General features: G+C 35.7%; 1 protein-coding gene across 1 annotated transcript in view; it reads right to left on the reverse strand.

Annotated features, from left to right (window-relative positions):
* POU6F2 (POU class 6 homeobox 2) overlaps positions 1-23388 on the reverse strand; it is a gene marked incomplete at its 5' end in the record, with an annotated part of 410237 nt that overhangs the window by 327278 nt on the left and 59571 nt on the right. The gene's annotated exons all lie outside the window — the stretch shown is intronic.

Below are 23388 nucleotides of genomic sequence, written 5' to 3' on the forward strand. Positions count from 1 at the left end.
TCTCTCTCTCTCTCTCTCTCTCCCTCTCTCTTATCTCTTGCTGCTCCTGCTGTTATTGCTGGCTGCAGTCAAGTGAAGAGCTATTACAGATCCAATGAGTTTTCCATTACTCCCCACCCTATTAAAGCTCAACTAGCATGTGAAAGATTCCGGATGCTTTGGAGAAAAACTTCAGTGAAAGCTACATAGCCAACACAGCTTTAATTGTCAGGTGCTCTTCTTCTGAATATATTTTTTACACCTCACTCTTTAATGTAATGTGGTAAGAGGGAGGGAACTGCAAGCACCATGGTCAGCAGTGCAATAAAAAAAGATAATACGGAAACATCCTAAAACTTTCTCAAAAGAAATTCACTTCTATAACATTAATCATATCAGAATAAAAAAATACATAGTATAAATAATAATATTTCCATAACATCCCACAATAATACTTAAAAAAATAAAATAAAAATCTTTTATTTTACCACATATAATAAAGCAAGAAGAAACATTCAAGCATTATATTTTTGGGTTATTAGGCTTCACAAATCCCTAATCCCACACATATGGAACAGATATATATAAATAAAACAAGTACATTCACAGTCTTAAAAAAGAAAAAAAATGCAATGGATACTTACTAAAAGTTTGTAATCATTCTTGTGTTTAGTACGTTATACACCATGCCTATATATATATATATACACACACATATATATATATATAGGAGAGGAGAGAAGCAATTTTAATTTCCCAAACATCTATCATTTGTTTTGCCGTTAAATCAGCCTGGGTGGGCAAGTAAACATCTTATGTGATTTCCCAAATATATATTGTTAAGTTCATGCCTAAATGGTTCTTATATACAGAACAGGTGACCAGCGTGCAAATAGACTTGTGAGCATGTTTTGCCTGCCCATTCACACACATTGGTCAATGGTTCCCTAAAGGTTTTTAATGTATTCATGTTTGAAAAGTGAATTTGATATGACACATGATAATCTATGAAAATGTTAATCAATACAAATAGTTTAAGCTGTCATCAAATGCACTTCTTTGGTCAATATTCATATTGCCAAAAACAATGTCACTGTCACTAGGGTTTAATTTGCACAGCCCTTAAGTATTGGACTCTGTGCATCAATGCACTCTTCTTCAAATACTGTAGGTAAACACATTTTCTCCCTATTTAAAGCTAAAGCACTCAATGTGCATTTAGTTCAAGTCGAATCCTCCCTTTTGAATACGTTGATAGGTCCACTGGAGGGCAAAATTAATACTTAATTGAATCTCACAGTCATCAAAATAATCAATACTTTTTTATTATTTATTCTTTACAGTCTGTTGACTGTTTCAAATCTCAGAGGAAATGGGGTGGGAGGGAAGGATTCATGGCTTTGAAACACTGTCATTTAACAAGGTAATTTTCAGTGGGACATTAGGGGTTGTGAAACATATAATAAAACAAAAATGGTGGCTTATAATAGGAAGAAAGAAAAGAATTATATTTCTGCCATCTAACAAAACAGGATAAATAAAAAAGAAGCAAGTGCAGGGAGAGGGAAAGGGAGGGAGGAGGGGAGGAAGGAGAGAGACTGGCTTTTGAAGGGTTTTATCATATCAAGAGCAGAGCTGAGCTTTCATAATGCTGACATTTCTCATCCTGACAATCCTAAACAAGTGGAAAGGATGAGATCGGAGATATCATCTTTCATCACATTCCCCAGCTTAAGAACCAACATGACAGCTTCTCTCCCCTTTACACTGTTAATTACTAAATAAAATACTACTCTCTGTCAGCATTAGATTATTGCAGATAGCAAGTACTAACATTACTCCATGGTTATTTTTATATGGTTATTGTTTGGGGGCATGTTTGTTTGTTTTTCTTTTAACTCCAATGATACATACACTCAGTTTTCCAGAAAATAAATTAAATTATTTTTGACTTAAAGAACTTAAAATGTAACTTGTTCAATCAGGAGAAAATCTGCAACATTTCTGGATGAAACTGCTAACAAATCCAGATGCATAAATTAGTTTGAATTTGGCAGATATTTTAAAGAAAAGTGTGTTTCTTTAAAATGTAAGTTGAGTGTATTTCTGGGCTTAACTCCTTTTCTAGTAACATTATCTGCTACATTCTCTCTCTCTCTCTGTATGTATATATATATATATATATATATATATATATATATATATATATATATATATATATATATATATATATATATATATATATATATATATATGTGTGTGTGTGTTAGTTCCTCTAACAGCCACATGCTTCTCCCAGAAGAAGGAAGCTAAAGCCTGATGATGACGGATGAGACTCCGTCGAAACGTTGCGCCCACACCTTTAGTTCTACGCGGGGAAAAACCCGAAAAACCAAGGATCCACATACAGGCACCCGCGAAAACCTCAGAAAACACACACACACACACACACACACACACACACACACACACACACATATATATATATATATATATATATGTATATGTATATGTATATGTATATATATATATATATATATATATATATATATATATATATATATATATATAATATTATTCAAATAATTTACATTTTAGCATTTTTCTATGAAAATTGACATTTGTGTTACTTTTGCCCAGTTTCAGTTTCATTTTATTACTGTCAAAGACCAGTACAAGTAATGAATAAATGTTCAATAATTTAAGACTGGGTTAAAATACATTTAACTTAGCTTTAATTAGTAAGATCCAGGATACAGTCTATTTTAAATATACTTTAAACACTCACAATATATTAAATAAAATAATATCTAAAATTACAACATGATAATGAGCAAATAAAATATATTTATAGCATAAACTAACTGGCTTCTAATGAGTAAGATACAGAATAAAGCCTATATTAGATCATAATCTAAACACTAAAGTTATATTAATATAATTGCATCAAAAATTATACCAAAATATCTTAAACTGTTAATATCAATGAAGTAATATCTAAAATTCAGATAAACTATAATTACAGGGAATGTATTACGCAATGCTGGCCCATCATGGACCTTCTGTTCTGCTGCACAATACCTAGCTATATGCGCCGTAATAAGAGGTATTTCATTTATGATCCACATCTGGACATAAGCTGAATCTGGGTGAACAGGATATCAACTAGTCAGAGAAAGTATGAATCTGGTTCTGACGTCTCCCAAGGAGGAGAATAACAGAATAACAAAATTGGAAGGGACCTTGGAGGTCTTCTAGTCAACTCCCTGCTCAAGCAGGAGACCCCATACTATTTCAGACAATGTCCAGTGTTTTCTTAAAAACCTCCGATGATGAAGTAAGCCAACTTCTTAAAGCAAGCCATTCCACTGATTAATTTTTCTGTCAGGAAATTTCTCCTTATTTCTAAGTTGGTTCTCTCTTTGATTAGTTTCCATCCATTGTTTCTTGTACTGCCTTCAGGTGCTTTGGAGAATGGATTGGCCCCTTCTTTTTTATGGCAGCCCGTTAGATATTGAAAGTCACCCCCTAGTCCTTCTTTTCATTAAACTAAAGGTAAAGGTAAAGGTAAAGGTTCCCCCGCACATGCGTGCTAGTCGTTTCCAACTCTAGGGGCTGGTGCTCATCTCCGTTTCAAAGCCGAAGAGCCAGCGCTTGTCCGAGGACATCTCCGTGGTCATGTGGCCAGCATGACTAGATGCCAAAAGCGCACGGAACGCTGTTACCTTCCCACCGTAGTGGTCCCTATTTTTCTACTTGCATTTTTACGTGCTTTCGAACTGCTAGGTTGGCAGAAGCTGGGACGAGTAACAGGCGCTCACTCTGTTATGCGGCACTTGGAATTTGACCCGCCAAACTGCCGACCATCTGATCGACAAGCTCAGCGTCCTAACCCACTGAGCCACTAGACATACCCAATTACTGTAACCATTCTTCATACGTTTTAGCTTCAAGCTCCTAATCATCTTTGTTGCTCTTGTCTGCACTCTGCACTCTTTCTAGAATTCTTTTTATATTGTAGTGACCAAATCTAGATACAATATTCCAAGTTTCATATCAAGGCATTATCAAATGGTACTAACATTTCATGTGACTTGATTCTATCCCTCTGTTAATTCCCATCAGTAAGGTAGACTCAGAAGAAAAAGAAAAAAAGTCAATGAAAGATCACCTTCATGTTGTTATTAAGAAAATTACATGGATGTGCCCATCAACTTACCAAGAGTCAAGCTTGACTGAAAAACACTTATTCTAAGAACACAGCAACTAGTGAAGATCTCTCAAGACAGGCTTCCTATGAGCCCTCTATTATATTGTGCAGCAGTAACCAGCCTGCCTGTTCATTTTGCACTAATTGCAACTTCTGCACAATGTATACCTTAGAAAGTGTATTCCAATATTTTTTAAAAATGTAACCATGCTTTGGGTAACTATTGCCGAAACAGGAATTGTTACAGCTGGCATGCTAACTGTAACTCTGAAAATCTGCTTCTCAACCAAGTGTCACCCAAATCCAGTGGCATTTGAGGATCAAGAAGTACCCTCACCTGGAGACCTAGCCTTTCAATGTCCAAGAAAATCTGGAAAGAACTGAACTTTAATTCCCAAGATAATTTTCCTTTTAACCAGCAAGATGTCCCTTTCTCTGGATCTAATTCCAGATTGTTCTCTCTCTCTCTCAAGCACCATTCAAGGATAATAATTATTTCCTTAGAATTAGAAGTAAAGTTGGGTGTCATAATTTCATTAATGGTACTTTAATCCAAAGCTTTGAATGTAGATTCTGAACAGCATCAAGAACTGATGGAAAGCCATATTATATCATAGATTATTGGATTAACTGTCAAACAGTATTTCCCAGAAAAGACAAAACTACTGTAAAACTCTGGGTACCATCAATGTTCCATTAAGAATATTGATACTCTTTCATTAAACAATAACAAAACTTTTCTTTTTTAAAGAAATCATATAGAGATTCATTGGACATACTAGTACTAAGCTTTTGAACTAGAACTAAATTTCAGGAAAAATTGTTAATCAATACTTTAACTAAACATCATCAGAATTTCAGTGAAAAAGAATATTAATTTCATGATTAAGCACATGGGAAAAACAAAAGCCCCAATTTAAGAATTGTTCATAAGTTACTATTTCTTCTCTCAGCAACAGTCTACACACAATGTTGCCTCTTCACTCACTTTCATGGCACCTGATGACTTTTATTCTGGTGTTTCTCCGGTATAAAACTGCTGATGTTTGTTTTTTTAAAAAACCTTTCACTTGAACCAATCTCTATCAATCAGCCATATTCTCCTTCTGTAGCATCTTGTGCCAGGATCTGGTGTCTCCAACATTTTTCTTTTCCCAAACAGCCCCTTGATGGTTTTGCTGAATGATTTATTTCATCATAGCTCTGTAACTATGAATTAGCATTTGTCACTTATTGTCTAGAGAAATCTGTTCCATTTATGTTGGAAAATGGATGCAAACTGAAAAATTTGTATTTGTCATGATTTTTGGAGTGCATATGAAATTTGCACAGGCATATTTTCTTAATTTCAAGCCACTGAAGAGCAACACCAACAATGATCCTAAACAAATAGCTTAAAATAACTTAATGTATTCAAAGACACATTAAGAACTCAAGTTGAACAGAAATAAATCATAATTCCCTTATAAAAAGGGTATGCTAGGGCAGTGATTCAACTCTTTACATAACTAGAGTTCCAGACCTTCTCTACCTTTATATGATATGGAAATGAATAAATTCAATAGTAAATAACATCATGTTCAACTTTTGGCCCAATACAGATCTCTAACTCTATCTTTTGAGGTTAAAACTCTCTAAGTACCCTTCCATTCTAGCTCACAAATGATGGTAGCTATTTTCCTTCTTAAGAAATGTTGTTACAGTGACTCAGCCTGATTATTCAGTTGTAGAATTGATGGAGATAATAACGCAATATGGGAAAGTTTCTGGATTTAAGGTCAACATACAAAAAACTAAAATGTTGTCTAAAAACATGACAGTATCACAAAAGGCTGTTTTAGAAGAGCTAACAGGATTTGAAATAGTTAAAAGGGTTAAATATTTGGGGATATATTTGTCACCCTCAAATGTGAAGTTATATAAAAATAATTATGAAAAGTTATGGGGAAAAGTACAAAAAAGAATTAGATAGTTGGAAAAAATTACAATTATCCTTATTGGGAAGAATTGCAGCAGTGAAAATGAATGTTTTGCCAAAATTTTTATTTTTATTTCAAATGATACCTATACTTAAAAAGGATTTAAATCTGGAGGAATGGCAAAAAGGAATTAATAAATTTGTCTGGGCAGGGAAAAAGCCACGAGTTAAATTTAAGATAATGCAAGATACGCGTGAAAGAGGTGGTCTTAAAATGCCTAATTTCAAATTATATTAGCTGCTGCTTTGTCAGCGATAAGTGACTGGTTTAATTTAACACAAGTGAGATTATTAAATCTTGAGGGTCATGATTTGTTATTTGGATGGCATGCATATTTATTGTATGATAAGAAGGTGGATAATGTGTTTAAGATACATATTTTAAGGTATGCTCTGTTGCGAGTTTGGAAAAAGTACAGACACAAATTAAATTATAAGATACCTATATGGGCAATACCGAAACATGCAATAGAAAATATAAATGTTGGATTTAAACATGATGTGACTACATATAAGGAAATTTTAAGTTTTGAGAGGAATGTATGGCAATTAAAGTCATATAATATTTTAAAAGAAGAAAAGATTATACAAACCTGGTTTCAGTATGGGCAATTACAGGCTAGGTGGAAAGAGGACCAGAAAACTGGTTTTTCAATGATTGATGAAAATTTGGTAAAGCAAATTAGAGATCAAGGTCAAGCACATATAAAAAGGATATATCTTGCATTGATAGAAATTGATTCAGAGACGGAACTTGTTAAAGATTGTATGATAAAGTGGGCTCAGAATTTTCAAGAAGTTATTACAATGGATACTTGGGAAAAGATCTGGGTGAGAAATGTAAAATTTACACAGGCCCAAAACTTAAGAGAGAACTTTTATTAAATGTTTTATAGGTGGCACTTAGATCCTAAAAAATTAGCAAGTATGTATCCGAACTGCCAGCCCAAATGTTGGAGGTGTGGTTGTGAGGATGCAACGTATTTTCATATATGGTGGACTTGTAAAAAGGTTAAAGCTTTTTGGATTAAAATTTGGTGGAATATGCAAAAAATATTCAAGAAAAGGATAAAGTTTTGTCCGCAACTGTTTTTATTGGGTATTATTACGGATACTACCGTTGTGGACACTAAGTTGATGTTGAATTTAATTACGGCAGCGAGACTTTTAGTAGCGCAATATTGGAAGAAGGAAGAACTGCCGGCTATAGAAGAATGGACTTTAAAAGTTTCCAACTTGGCAGAAATGGCAAAGATCTCAGCATATTTGAAAGACCAATCGCAACAGAGATACATTGTGGAGTGGAAAAGATGGATTGACTATATCCAGAATAAATATGGGACTAAAAAGTTTCACTTAGCATTTGAATAAGTAGTAGATTTATATGATGTATAATTATCTTGTAGTTATTTTATTAAGAGTTAAAGTGCGATAGAATTTAATATTTTATTGTTGTTTGCATATTTTAGATTATGTTTGTTTATATTTTTATACCCTGTATTTAGCTCTGGGAAGTCGGGGAGGGGGGGAGGGGAGGGGAAGGGTTTTGTATTCAAAAATGTACTGTAAAATGTACTGTAAAACTTTTCAATAAAAAAAAGAAATGTTTGGGTATTAATAAACAAACCAACATATTTCTCCATGTTACTATTATTATTATTTCTTATCTAAACACCAGTTTAAGATATTATTATCACTGCAATCTCACATATAACCAAAAGATCACTTCATTGCACAAGTTCTTCTTCCTTTGTTCAGGTCTTCCTGACTGGTACTTTAATGTTTTCATTTAAAATTATCTTAATTTGTTTCTAAAGAACAAAATCTGGGAAGTTTAAATTTTAATACACATTACCCAATTCTCTATTGCTTTACAGCATCAGTTGATGTGACTGATTTCATTATTATACTTTGATTACTTCATGTAAATAAATATAGGATCCTCCAAAACTGCCAGATTCTACACTCAGGGGGACTTCTAATTTTTTTTCTTTTTTCTTTATTAAAGAGTTTTACAGAAACAAGATTTTACAATATATCCCCAAATCCCCCCCACCCCAAACCACCCCACTTCCCCCCCCACTTCCCAGAGCTAAATACAGGATTATAGTTATAATAATCATATTCTAAATAAGAATTATCCATAATATACAATTAACCAAATTCATAATGTGCTTTAACTCCCCTTTAACATAGATACATACAAAGTACTAACACTAAGATAACAATATCCCTCTAAAATCTACTCATAAGCTAAATGGAACTTTTTAGTCCCATATTTATTCTGAATATAATCTATCCATCTCCTCCAAACTGAAATATTTCTTTCCTGTGAATGATCTTTCAAATAAGCAGAAATCTTAGACATTTCTGCAAGATTCGAAACTTTAAACACCCATTCTTCTATAGTAGGCAAACTATCCTTCTTCCAATATTGTCCCACCAGTAACCGTGCTGCTGTTATCATATTCAACATCAAATTAGTTTCTTTAACATCACAATCTACAACAATACCCAATAAAAACAATTGTGGAGAAAACTTTATCTTCCTCTTAAAAATCTTTTGAATGTTCCACCAAATTTTAATCCAAAAAGCTTTTATATTTCTACAAGTCCACCACATATGAAAATAGGTGGCTTCTAAACTACCACATCTCCAACATTTAGACTGCAAGTTAGGATACATATTAGACAACTTCTTGGGATCCAAATGCCATCTATAAAACATTTTATAAAAATTTTCTCTTAAGTTTTGAGCCTGAGTAAATTTAACATTTCTGACCCAAATTATCTCCCAAGTATCCAGCGCAATTGGTTCCTGAATATTTTGTGCCCACTTTATCATACAATCTTTAACTAATTCCGTTTCCGAATCCAATTCAATTAAAGCATTATATATCCTCTTTATATGTGCACAATTTAAGTCTCTAATTTGTTTTACTAAATTTTGATCTGTAATTGTGATGCCAACCTTTTGATCTAACTTCCACCTAGCTTTCAATTGGGTATATTGAAACCAAGAGTAGCTTATATTTTCTTGTCTTAACTCCTCTAATGATTTAAGTTGCCAATCATTCCCTTCCAATCTAAGTAATTCCTTATAGGAAACCATATCCAAACTCACTCACATAGATACGCCCTCTATCGCGTGTCCAGGAATTCCCCAAATCGGTATTTTATAATTTAACTTATAATAATACTTTTTCCAGACACGCAACAAGGCACTTCTAAGAATATGAGATTTAAAAGCCTTATCCACCTTCTTGTCATAAAGCAAATATGCATGCCATCCATATACCAAATCCCAACCCTCAAGATGAAGTACTAAGCCAATCACTAACCCACGTCAAGGCAACCGCATCATAATACAATTTCAAATTCGGCGCCTTAAGTCCACCTCTTTCCCTAGCATCTTGTAAAATCTTAAATTTAACTCTTGGTTTTTTCCCCGCCCAAATAAATTTATTAATACCCTTGTGCCATTGATCAAGGTTGGCATCCTTTTTCAATATAGGTATCATTTGAAACAAAAAGAGAAACTTTGGCAGAACATTCATTTTAACAACTGCAATTCTTCCCAATAAGGATAATTGTAATTTTTTCCAATTATTTAAATCCCTTTGTACCTTCAACCATAGTGTTTCATAATTATTCTTATATAATTTTACATTTGAAGCTGCAATATACACTCCTAAATATTTAACCTTTTTTACTATTTCAAAACCTGTTAATTTAGATAACATGTCCCTTTCACTCATAGATAAATTCTTAGATAGTATCTTAGTCTTATTACTATTCACCTTAAACCCAGAAACCTTACCATACTGAGTTATAATTTCCATCATATCTATAACCGACTGTAACGGTTGAGATACTGTCACAACCAAGTCATCAGCAAAAGCTCTCAATCTATCATCATTCTGTTTAATTTTAATTCCCTTTATCATAAAGGACTCTCGAATTTTAATTAATAAAATCTCTAATGTTAAAACAAACAATAATGGTGATAGGGGGCATCCCTATCTTGTAACTTTTTCAATTTTAAAGGTCTCTGTTAGCCCCCCATTAATTATAATTTGTGCCATTTGTTGTTGATATATAGCTTTAATAGAATGTAAAAAACCTTCTCCAAAATTCATCTCCTCAACAACTCTCAATAAAAATTGCCAATTCAATTGGTCAAAGGCTTTCTCTGCATCCAAAAATATCAATACTGCGGGGACTTGGTTGTTCTTATCCAAGTATTCAAGCAAGTTTACAATTTGTCTTACATTATATTTCATATACCTCCCAGATATAAATCCCGATTGATCACTATGAATCATTTGTTTCAAAACTTGCATTAATCTATTAGCCAATACTTTAGCAAAAATCTTATAATCTGTATTCAAAAGCGATATAGGTCTATAATTTTTAGGTTGAGTAAGGTCTTGATCCTCTTTTGGAATCAATGATACAAAAGCTGTCCTCCATGATGGAGGAACTGCACCTCCAGTCTGAATTTCATTAAACAAAATCTTTAAGGGTTCAATCATTTCAACCAGCAACATTTTATAGTAAATTGCTGTTAATCCATCTGTTCCCGGAGCCTTGCCCAATTTCAACTGTTTAATAGCTAAAGAAATTTCTTCTGATGTTATTGGGCAATTCATCTCAAGTTGTTGTTCTTTTGAAAGTCTCGGAAAATGAGCTTCCTGTAAATACTTGTCTATATCTAAAACTTGTATTTTTTCTTTAGAATATAATTTCGAATAAAAATCTAAAAAACTCCTCTTAATCAAATTTTGTTGGTAAACTTCTTTTCCTTTATATTCTATTTTGTCTACAGTACGTGATTTCTGTTTCTTCCTTAATTGGTAAGCCAACCATCTACCAGGCTTATTAGCGTTACAAAAAGTATTATGTTTAGCATAGCGCAAGTTGGTTGCTACTTGATCAGCCAGTAGCATGCTAAATTGTTCTTTCAATAAGTGTATTGAAATCCTTAAGTTATTATCCAATGGATTCAAAATAAGGTTTTTCTCCTTAGATTTAATCTCTTCCTCAAGATCTAAACGTTTTTGCGTTTGCTTACGCCTATAGGCGTTATTCATATAAATCAAAACCCCTCTCATATAAGCTTTACTAGCATCCCAAACCATTCCCATCGATGTACCTTTATGCATATTTGTAACAAAAAATTCTTTCACATGTTCTCTACATTTCTGCAAGAACAACTCATTTTTAAATAAGTTCTCATTCAGCCTCCAGGATCTTCTACTACCATCTTCAGCAAAAAACTCCAACCAAACAGGACTATGATCAGACATTGTCCTAGGGAAAATCTTAACGTTCTTAACCCGAGAAAAAAGATCAGTAGTAATCAAAATAAAGTCAATCCTAGAGAAAGATTTATGTCTATCCGAAAAAGTAAAATCTCTGTCTCTCATATTCCTTTCCCGCCATACATCTCTTAATTCCAGATCCTCCTTCAAATCAAAAAAAGCTTTAGGCAATTTCGAATTAGAAACGTTTTTGGAGGATCCCTTCTTGTCTTCAGATGGGACCAAAACTCCATTCCAGTCCCCCATCATAATAACAGATTTATAATCCAATTCGATTAGTTTCTGATGTAAATATTTGAAGAATTTTTTCTGTTGTTGATTTGGAGCATATAATCCAATAAGAAGAACTTTCTTTCCTTGTAATGTTAATTCAATACTAACATATCTCCCTTGTTTATCCGATTCAATTAATCTAGCCAAAAAGTCTTTTCTTAAATAAATGACCACTCCAGCCTTCTTGTCCGGAGCAAAAGATACAAAATGTGTTCCCAATCAGGAATTAGTCAGATACTTTTGGTCTTTTAATGCAATATGTGTCTCTTGTAAGCAAACAAGGTCATTTTTATGTTGTTTCAGATAAAAAAATTCTTTCTTTTCTGTGGTGAATTTAAGCCATTAACATTCCATGTCAGGAACTTCACCATCTCTGGTGACCATGAGCCTTTGGAACATAACCTGAAGATCAGCTGTTGCTCTCTTCGGACGTGCCCCTCCCACAGGCTCTGAAACAACCATGTCTTGCGTAGTTAGACCAGATACAGGCTTCTGTTTTTGCTCTTTTTACATACGCTTGTATGCAGCCCTAGTCATCCTGTGTTCCTTCGGGTCTTCCTTTAATGCCAAACTCTGCTCCATGACCTCCACCTGCCGTATCTCCTCAAGAGGCAATGACATTGCCCCTTCACTCAATTGTTTATCTTCTTGTCTTACTTCTGTTCTTTTGATTCGAGGAGACGGTGGTGAGCCTGCTTTCAGGACCTTAGTGTTAAAATCTTCCTGCTTTGCTCTGCCTGCTTCTCAAAGAAAAAAATACTCACAGTCCCATCTAAGCAGCAGGTGTAGTTGTCGCATCTGGTTCCACTCCTTTTGGAGCGAAAGCGTCCTGAGAGCGGAGAGAGCCTGGACTCCGAGGGAACTCACCCTGTTATCCCCCAAACTATTTGAGAGAATCACAGGGGAGCTCTACCTCTACCCAAACAAGCTCGCCTCTCCCTCTTCTCCCAAGGGAGAGACTCCGGCGCCGCGGGACAGCTGATTTTCGCTGCCTCCGAGCGCTTTGACGCTTCCCAGGATCGAGCGGCTTCAAAACACCACCATTCGGCGCGGCAGCACTACCGGAAGTCTGGACTTCTAATTTTTCTATCAAAGTAATTCTTACTGAAGAATAACTCTTCTCCTGCTCAATGACTTATCAACCTAGCCAGCTTTTTATTCTTTTTGACATATATACTAGTAGCTTCTTAAAAAAAATCTGATTGAGCACCAATGCTACCTTCCAATGATAGGTTTATGATTTTTGAAACAGTTCCAGAAGCATCATCTGATAAAGGTAATATCTGCTTAATAGCAATGTAAACAATAACTTAATTAATATAACTTTTATTTTTAGGGAACAAAACAGGTCTGTTATTTCTCCCACTGGTCTAATTAAATGCTAAATGGAATTTACAATTCCCAAATATTTTTAATAAGATTTTAGCCATTGCTTTTCTCATTTGTTTTTAAGTCAAGGCCTTATTTGTCTCATTTCCTCATTTGTCTTTAAGTCAAGACCTTTCTGCAAATGCTGCCCACTCAGGCATCCCTGAGTTCTTACTTGTTTGCTATTTATCTATTTGCTACTTATTTGCTATGATTCAATGAAATAACAAGAACAATACTGCTAACTATCACAAAACATATGGATATATCTATTCTCCCTATTGCTATATCTCTATTGTCTGTTCTATTTCACTATCAAATACACTGCCCTGCTTATGTGTGTTCTCCTGCTTGTACCAGATGGCAGAAAAAACACTACTGCACCTGGAATAGAATAGGATGCTTCCTCTGCCTCTCCTCTTATACCCCATTCTGTCACAACCCAACTACCACTAAATTTAGAAAATGTATACTAGTGTCTACAAAAGAATTGAGTCCCATCATTTTGTCATGTCATGTCATCATCATCATCATCATCATCATCATCATCATCATCATCCAAATCAATCCAGAATTCTCTTGAGGCACAGACAACCAGGTTCAAATTATCCTTATTCAGATACATTATACAATGACATTGCTTTTCAGAGAAGGCTTAATGCTGAGAATGGTGGAAGGAAAGAGAAGATGACGACTCTTTCCTTTTGGAAAAGAAAATGGGTGCATTGTTGGAAGACCTGAAGGACCAGGTTAGGGACAGATTATCATGGAGAAACCTTATCAATGTGGTTCCTAACAGTTGAGAAGAATTTGATGCCTTATTATTATGATTGGTCACACATTCACCCAGATATTTAGACTAGATTTGTCATTTTATTTATTTATTTATTGTGTCTTTACTGCTCCATTTTGCATGGGTTTTCCCATGCTGAAGTCTGAGAAGGTCATTGGGAGGATTGGTATGGAAGAACACTGGCTGTATTCCAGTGTCCTTTGAGTTTATGCATGGAGTCTTGATAGTTGCCAACACTGGATCATTTCCCTCAGTGAAAGCTATTGCCCATTTGACTGCTACTTCCTTCAGTAAACTCAGAACAAAAGTCAATTGGGTACAATCAGTGGAAAATTCCACTAGTCTGCCTGCATAAGCATCTCATACTGAACAAAAAAAAACAGAATTGATCTTGGTCCCCCCAAAAACTTCTGTGGCAAGCTCCTATGGGAACACAGAAGCACTGGCTTCTGCTGTTGTGCTGCCATGGGTTGATATAAATTCTACTCCAGTTGCTGCATTAGTTCTATCATATATCATGGCATTCTGTAAGTTGGTCATTTATGTGGCTGTCAGATGCTCAATGGTTAGTGGTATTCCTCAAAAATTGGAGGCCATTCTTGAAGTTACTCTCTTTGGAAGAGAGTAGCATACTTACAAGATTGATGTCATCACTCCTGGGTAAAACAAATAGGAAACTTAATTACATGAATTAATTATATTTTACTGTAAGGCTAAATTAACAGAATCTTGGAAGTCCCAAGGCACAAATTTCCCACCACTTAACTGCTTAAACCATTAGGGTGGGTCCTTTTTAAATTTCTTTCTCTAACCATTAAGTCACTAAGGGTTTCTGCTGTCTTGTCTGATTGTTTCCTAGTCAGCTCTCTTCCTCCCGTTCCCCAAGGTCATTCATATATTCCACTATAGTACCCTATTCTTCTCAGAAATAGCTTCAAAGCCAGCTTCTTCCTCAGTCACCAAAGATTATAAAGAGACAGATACAAGAGCATCAGAATAATAATTTCTATATTTTTGACAGAATTTCAGTGCTATTAGACTGAAGTCTTTTGGTCTCCAGAATTCAACCATTATTCAACCACTATATTTACCTGATTATTCATATTCCCAGAATATTTCCAAAATAACAATTTCTGGGAATGATGTCATAATTAAGTTAGATTAATTATTTTGGATCCACTTTGATTTTTTTTAAAGTATTATCTTTAAATGCCATACTTGGAGTGAAAATCCAATAAATTATTGAAGAAATGAAAAAACTATATACAAGGAATGTATATTAATGTTATTAATATAGGTTAGGTTGTTCTATATGTAGCATGTAGCATATTATTGGTAATTCTTGGACTTGGAAATTAATGATTATTTTAGCATTAATAACATTAATATTTTTACTTAAACAGAAGTGATTTTTTTCCAGAAAACAAAAGGGTAGGAAGGACAAATCCTATTTTTCCATCTTTGACTTATTTTTACTGTTTTATAAAAATATCTATATACAATATTTTGATGAAAAAATAATTTGGTGAATTAATCAAAACAAAAATATGTAACTTCCTTTCCCCCCACTTCCGTTTCAATTTGCAAAAACCGCAGCTGCATAAATTGCTCAACTTTACAATTCAGAAATAACAAGGGCAATTTTTTAGATGATACAAGAAAAGGACTTCTTTGGTTTCCATGAAAAAAGCAAGCAATACTGTTAATTAATGTGGATTGCTTTGATAATGTCATATTTTGGTTTTAAAATTGTATAGAGAGGCACTCTTATATTTGTTTTCACAAATCAGTCATTTTACCTAGCCATGTCAACTAAGCAGTTCTGACCTATGTCTAGGCATTTATCCACAGTAAAGAAAAAACATTTGAAAGAATGGTTCTAATCTTCCTGCCGCTAAAGCATGTAGCAACATTTTCTCTGTGTAAAAAGTGCAGGATTGCACTTAACAGCATTGTGCACTGTTTTTGTTGTTTTAATACAGGTTTCCATCAAGTTCCATAAAAGCAAACATCAAATACACAGAAATCTGAGTATCCCATCAACTACCAAGTATACAATATGCAACTTGCACTTTATCCAGTGCCTTTCATTCAAAGAAGGAAAGTTCCTTCAAGCATTTTTATTAAAAGAACAGAAGTCACTTTTCTTTTGTCTTTCATTGGCTCATCCACTAACTGGCTGCTAGGCACTACTCATATCATTTACATTGTACAGTATATAGGATTCAGCCATCTGCAAAATGGGTTGTGGAAGATATGTATAATTTGATTCTCAAAAACAAAAAATGGGACCTTACATATGATTCCTTTTATACCTGCAAAAATCAGAAAGCATCATTCAGTGTCACATTTGGCACTGGATAACTTCTACTGTATTCTTTAATATACAGGATATTCTCTGCCTAAAACATCTTACAAAAGAAAAAGAAAAAAAAACCCAGCATCAAATTAGATTTTTAGATTAAATCCTGAATATATCAACTTGGAGAAATATTTTGTTGACCTCAGTGAAGCAGTTTTGGAAGACCTATAATCAGTAAATTGATGATATTCAACTTCATACCTGGTGACTTGAGTGATGCTGTCACTACCGTCACATGATGCCTGGAAACTCTGGAGCCTGGATGGAGGTCAACAGGCTACGAGTGAACCCTAGCAGGACCGAGTAAGCTTTGGGTACATGGAGCTTCAAGATCTGGGTCTTTGACATTTTTGGTTCTGGATGGGGGTTCACGGTTCACAACTTAGGGGTTTCTCTTGAACTCATGACTCCTGCTCAAATAGCAGGTAGCACGAATGGCTAAGAGAGCCTTTGCACAACTTAGATTCGTGCACCAGCTTCAGCCTTTTCTGGATCAGGACTCTGCATTCAGCCACTCAAGCACTAGCCATTTGGATTACTGCAACACACTCTATATGAAGCTAACTCTGAAATGCATTTGGAAGCTTCAGCTAGTGCAGGGTACAGCTGCAGGAGCCACTAGGATGACCCATATTACACTTCTACTCTACAAGCTGCCAGTTTGCTTCTGGGTGCAATTCAAAGTGTTGATGAATCAACAGCAATAGTAGAGATATTGCCCAAAATAAATATAAGTAATAATATAGACCACAATTGGTAAATTAAATGCTGCACAAATTCTCCCCTTTAACTCCAATGTTAGTAGCCCTAGTGATACAGGTTGTCCTCACTTGCTGATCACAATAGGAAGCAGCAACCCCATGACTAAGCTGTACAGTCCTACTACTAGCATTCCCATTGACTTTGCTCATCTGAAGCCAACTGTAAAGATCACCAATTTTTATTTTTTTATTTTTATTTTAATTCCATTTATATCCCGCCTTCTCCGAAGACTCAGGGCGGCTTACAAGCTTAGCAGTAGCCTTCATTCTATGTATATGCCTGCTTATTAGGGCTTTCACACACACCCCAAGCGGCATTATTACAAAGTCAGCTTAATTGCCCCCAACAATCTGGGTCCTCATTTTACCTACCTCGGAAGGATGGAAGGATGAGTCAACCTTGAGCCTGGTGGGATGCGAACCTGCACTAATGATGATCACACAACCATGGGATACTTCAACCATTATAATTGGAAGCCAGTTGCCAAATATCCAAATTGGAATCATGCAACTACTAGAATTCTACAACTATTACTGTGAGGGCTAGTTTTAAATCTTGTTTTGTCAACCAATTTCAAATGGTTAGTGAACAAGTAGTAAACAAGTGAACTACCTATAGTTTGAATGTTTTGAAAACATTTTGGATGATGTGATAAATTGGTGCCAGAGTACTGGGTCAGAGGGACGCTAGGCCTTCCCAATCTCCCAGAATGGATTTAAGAAATTTTTCAGTAATTTCTCAAGCACTGATTGAATAACTGAAAATAGCCGAAGGACACTCAAAACAAATTAATTATTAATAAAACTGATTAATTGGTCATCAGCTGCATGTACAATTACTAAAATATTTTGTTATTGCTGTCAGCATTTGCACTTCCAACTTTTACAGTAAACATAGAAACATTTGACAATTACTGAATATTTTAAAATTCATTATACATATTTTTTCTCTCTCTAAAATATAAACACAATTGTAGTTTTTGTTTTTGCATTTGGAATTTCCAAATGTTGCAAACATTTTTATTTATTTATTTATAAGATTTATATAGTCACCCATTTATGTGGCATGACCTATTTGTCTCACAAAAAATATTAAATACAATAAAAATATTAAAGGAAATAATAAACAGCACTTATATTTCTGTGTAACAAGCATACCATATTAAAGCTCTTTAAGATTGTCCAAAAGATGCACATAAATAGGGTATTATACACTTTTTTTTGCTAAACCTATGATTCATGGGCATTAGTTTGCCCCTCTATGATTGGTCCTGAACACTAGGTTACAGACCTAGCAATGCAATAAATTTCATATAGGCCAAGTTTCATTACAGTACTGCAGTATCATGAGTAGTAGGGCAGGCAAATCCTTCAAAATAAATGCTTACAAATCCCCAAAGTCCAACATATCTAGAGAATACCTGTTTATGATAACTAGTCATTATTATGGTTTGTCGCACAGTCAGTTAGATGTTTAGACTGGATTTTTCATTTTTTGTCTATTGGGTTCTTCCCAAGTATCTGGAACATTATTATTGTTATTACTGACAGGTACTTTTCTTTTATTAGCAAATACTGCATCTTTCCAAAATTTTCTACATGCAGAATATAAGTGGGTGCTCAAGTGGGATTCTGGTTCTTCAGAATCCTCCATTTTCTATATAAGCTCTTTCATCATAACTACCGTAACTATAGGCTGCTACTAGAGCCAGAGAACAGTCTGGAAAAATGGAAGAAGATACATTTTGGATGTGAATTATCAATCAAAAACTTCTATTGCATTAGAACTACTCTCGGAATAAATCAATAAATGCTACTTGTTGATCTACAGCAATGGATATACACATACAAACACACATGCACACATTACAAAGAAGAGTCTGTGTATTATTATTTTTAGCTAACTTAACAAATGGAAAAAGGAAGCGATATTACAACTTTTTTTTCAGGGAATGGACAACCATTTTTCCTAGTGACTGCACTGATTAGTTAGCTGAAACAAAATGCCAAAAGAAAAATATTCATTTAATTCAAAATGGTCAAAAGAATACACATTTATAAGTATGTCATCGTAATATGGATTTTACCAGCAAAGCAAAAGAGTGCCACAATGGTTGCTGAGAGAGTCTGATTGACCCAAGGTCACCCAAAAGGGTTTCATGCCAAAAGCAGGACTAGACCTCACAGTCTTCTGGTTTCTAACCTGGTGCCTTAAACCAAAGTATCAATGTATAACATATATCAAGATTTTTATAAAGAATCTAGTCAAAGACAAAAAGAATAAAAGCTTCGGCTTAAAAGAAGTGGAAAATATGCAGAGCAATTTTTATAGAATTGAAGAATTATCTTGAAAATGGGTGAAGAAGGAGCCTGCTATGAAATGTATATAATTAACTGCTTTTCAATAATGTATAAGAATATTCTCTATAGTTTATATTAACTGTTATTTAAAATACTCTGTCTTCTAGCTTATCTTTAGTTATATTTATGAGCTGCCACTGTATTGAAACCAATGTTTGCCAGAAATGGAACAAGTCATATCAGAATCTATCCTTTTTCATATATTTCTACTGCCACATATTTCGTCCTCTTAAATTTAGAAGCCATGACTTTCCACTATTGCCTACAACATGCAAAAGAGAAGGCTATTAACATTGAGTACATGTACAATACTTTTCTTTATTGCTATAATTCATATAAAGGTAAAGGTAAAGGTTCCCCCACACGTGTGTGCTAGTCATTTCTGACTCTAGGGGCCGGTGCTCATCTCCGTTTCAAAGCCGAAGAGCCAGCGCTTGTCCGAGGACGTCTCCATGGTCATGTGGCCGGCATGACTAGATGCCAAAGGCGCACGGAACGCTGTTACCTTCCCACCGTAGTGGTCCCTATTTTTCTACTTGCATTTTTTACGTGCTTTTGAACTGCTAGGTTGGCAGAAGCTGGGACGAGTAACAGGCGCTCACTCTGTTACGCGGCACTCGGGATTCGACCCGCCAAATTGCCGACCTTCTGATCGACAAGCTCAGCGTCCTAACCCACTGAGCCACCGCGTCCCTCTATAATTCATATAGATTTAATAAATAAGATGCAATACACAAACATGTTAGATTCCACTTACTAGAAACAAATTCTCAAAATTTTTGAATTCTAAGTTTAATCATCCTATAAATCATAAAAACTGTAAGTTTTGGTGGATTCATTTGTTTGTCTTCCAGCATTATGGTCAAGGTACTCAGTTTAACCCCTTCATGGATTACTGCCTTGTCGTAGTGAAGGGGCTTGAGTAATTCAATGAAGCTATGAGCTATGCCGTGCAGGGCCACCCAAGACGGAAAGGTCATAGCAGAGAGTTCTGACAAAACGTGATCCACTGGAGAAGGAAATGGCAAACCAATCCAGTATCTTTGCCACGAAAACCCTATGGACAGTACCAAAAGGCAAAACGATATGACGCTGGAAGATGAGCCCCTGAGGTTGGAAGGCGTCCAATATGCTACTGGGGAAGAGCAGAGGGCTAGTACTAGTAGCGCCAGAAAGAATGAAGCGACTAGGCCAAAGCCGAAAGGACGCTCAGCTGTGGATATGTCTGGTGGTGAAAGGAAAGTCCGATGCTGTAAAGATTCTTTCTCCATAGGAACCTGGAATGTAAGATCCATGAATCAAGGAAAGCTGGACGTGGTCAAACAAGAGATGACAAGACTAAACATCGACATATTAGGTATCAGCGAACTAAAATGGACAGGAATGGGTGAATTTAATTCAGATGACCATCAGGTATACTACTGCGGGCAAGAATCCCTCAGAAGAAATGGAGTAGCCTTCATAGTCAATAAAAAAGTAGGAAAAGCAATACTGGGATACAACCCTCAAAATGACAGAATGATCTCAGTTCGAATCCAAGGCAAACCATTCAATATCACAGTAGTCTAAGTCTATGTCCCAACCACCAATGCTGAAGAGGATGAAATTGACCAGTTCTATGAAGCCCTACAGCACCTTATAGAACTAACACCCCAAAATGATGTCCTTATCATCATGGGAGATTGGAATGCTAAAGTAGGAAGCCAAAAGATAACTGGAATAACAGGCAAGTACAATATGAAGCAGGGCACAGGCTGATCAAATTTTGTCAAGAGAATACGATGGTCATAGCAAACACTCTTTTTCCAACAACCCAAGAGATGGCTCTACACATGGACATCACCAGACGGTCAACACAGAAATCAGATTGACTATATGCTCTGCAGCCAAAGATGGAGAAGCTCTATACAGTCAGTAAAAACAAGACCAGGAGCTGACTGTGGCTCAGACCATGAGCTTCTTGTTGCAAAGTTTATGCTTAAATTAAAGAAAGTAGGGAAAAGCAGTAGGCCAGTCAGGTATGAATTAAATCATATCCCTGTTCAATATACAGTAGAAGTGACAAATAGATTTAAGGAATTAGATCTGATAGACAGAGTGCCTGAAGAACTATGGACAGAGGTTCGCAACATTGTACAACAGGTAGCAACCAAAACCATCCCAAAGAAAAAGAAAGGCAAGAAAGCAAAATGGCTGTCTGAGGAAGCTTTGCAAATAGCTGAGTAAAGGAGGGAAGTGAAAGGCAAGGGAGAAAAAGAAAGATATGTTCAATTAAATGCAGAATTCCAAAGAATAGCTAGAAGAGATAAGAATGCCTTCTTAAATGAACAATGCAAAGAAATAGAAGAAAACAATAGAATAGGGAGGACCAGAGATCTCTTCAAGAAAATTGGAGAGATGAAAGGAACGTTTCATGCAAAAATGGGCATGATAAAGGACCAAAATGGCAGGGACCTAACAGAGGCAGAAGAGATTAAGAAAAGGTGGCAAAATTACACAGAAGAACTATACAAGAATGAGCTTAACGTCCCTGATAATCACAATGAGGTGGTCACTGACCTTGAGCCAGACATCCTAGAATGTGAAGTGAAGTGGGCCTTAGAAAAGCTGAGCAACAACAAAGCTAGTGGAGGTGACAGTATTCCAGCTGAGCTATTCAAAATCTTAAAAGACGATGCAGTAAAAGTGCCATACTCAATTTGCCAACAAATTTGGAAACCTCAACAGTGGCCACAGGATTGGAAAAGATCAGTTTACATTCCAATTCCAAAGAAAGGCAGTGCCAAAGAATGTTCAAACTATCGCACCATTGCACTCATTTCTCATGTAAAGTTATGCTTAAAATCCTACAAGCTAGACTCCAGCAGTATGTGGATCAAGAACTACCAGAAGTACAGGCAGGATTTCGAAGAGGCAGAAGAACTAGAGATCAAATTGTTAACATACTCTGGATCATGGAGAAAGCTAGAGAGTTCCAGAAAAACATCTACTTCTGCTTCATTGACTATGCTAAAGCCTTTGATTGTGTGGATCATGACAAACTGTGGCAAGTCCTTAAAGAGATTGGCATACCAGACCATCTTATTTGTCTCTTGAGAAACCTATATGCGGACCAAGAAGCAACAGTGAGAACTGGACATGGAACCACTGATTGGTCCAAAATTGGGAAAGGAGTCTGGCAAGGCTGTATACTGTCACCTTGCCTATTTAACTTATATGCAGAGCACATCATGAGAAAGGCAGGGCTTGATGAATCAAAAGTTGGAATTAAGATTGCCGGAAGAAACATCAACAACCTAAGATATGCAGATGATACCACTCTAATGGGAGAAAGTGAAGAAGAACTAAAGAGCCTCTTGTTGCGAGTGAAGAAGGAGAGTGCAAAACTTGGGTTGAAACTAAACATTAAGAAAACCAAGATCTTGGCATCCGGCCCTCTCAATTCCTGGCAAATAGATGGGGAAGAAATGGAGGTAGTGACAGATTTTATTTTCCTGGGCTCCAAGATCACTGCAGATGGGGACTGTAGCCAAGAAATTAAAAGACGCTTGCTCCTTGGGAGGAAAGCCATGGCAAATCTAAACAGCACAATAAAAAGCAGAGACATCACCCTGTCAACAAAAGTGCGTATAGTCAAGGCTATGGTCTTCCTAGTTGCAATGTATGGCAGTGAAAGTTGGACCATAAAAAAGGCTGAGCGCCAAAGAATTGAAGCCTTTGAACTATGGTGCTGGAGAAGACTCCTGCGAGTTCCTTGGCCTGCAAGGCGATCAAACCGGTCAGTCCTAGAGGAGATCAACCCTGACTGCTCTTTAGAAGGCCAGATCCTGAAGCTAAAACTCAAATACTTTGGCCACCTAATGAGAAGGAAGGACTCACTGGAGAAGAGCCTAATGCTGGGAAAGATTGAGGGCAAGAGAAGAAGGGGACGACAGAGAATGAGGTGGCTGGATGGAGTCACTGAAGCAGTAGGCATGAG

Source organism: Vipera ursinii (genome assembly GCF_947247035.1).
Source record: "Vipera ursinii genome assembly, chromosome: Z".
Lineage (NCBI taxonomy): Eukaryota > Metazoa > Chordata > Lepidosauria > Squamata > Viperidae > Vipera > Vipera ursinii.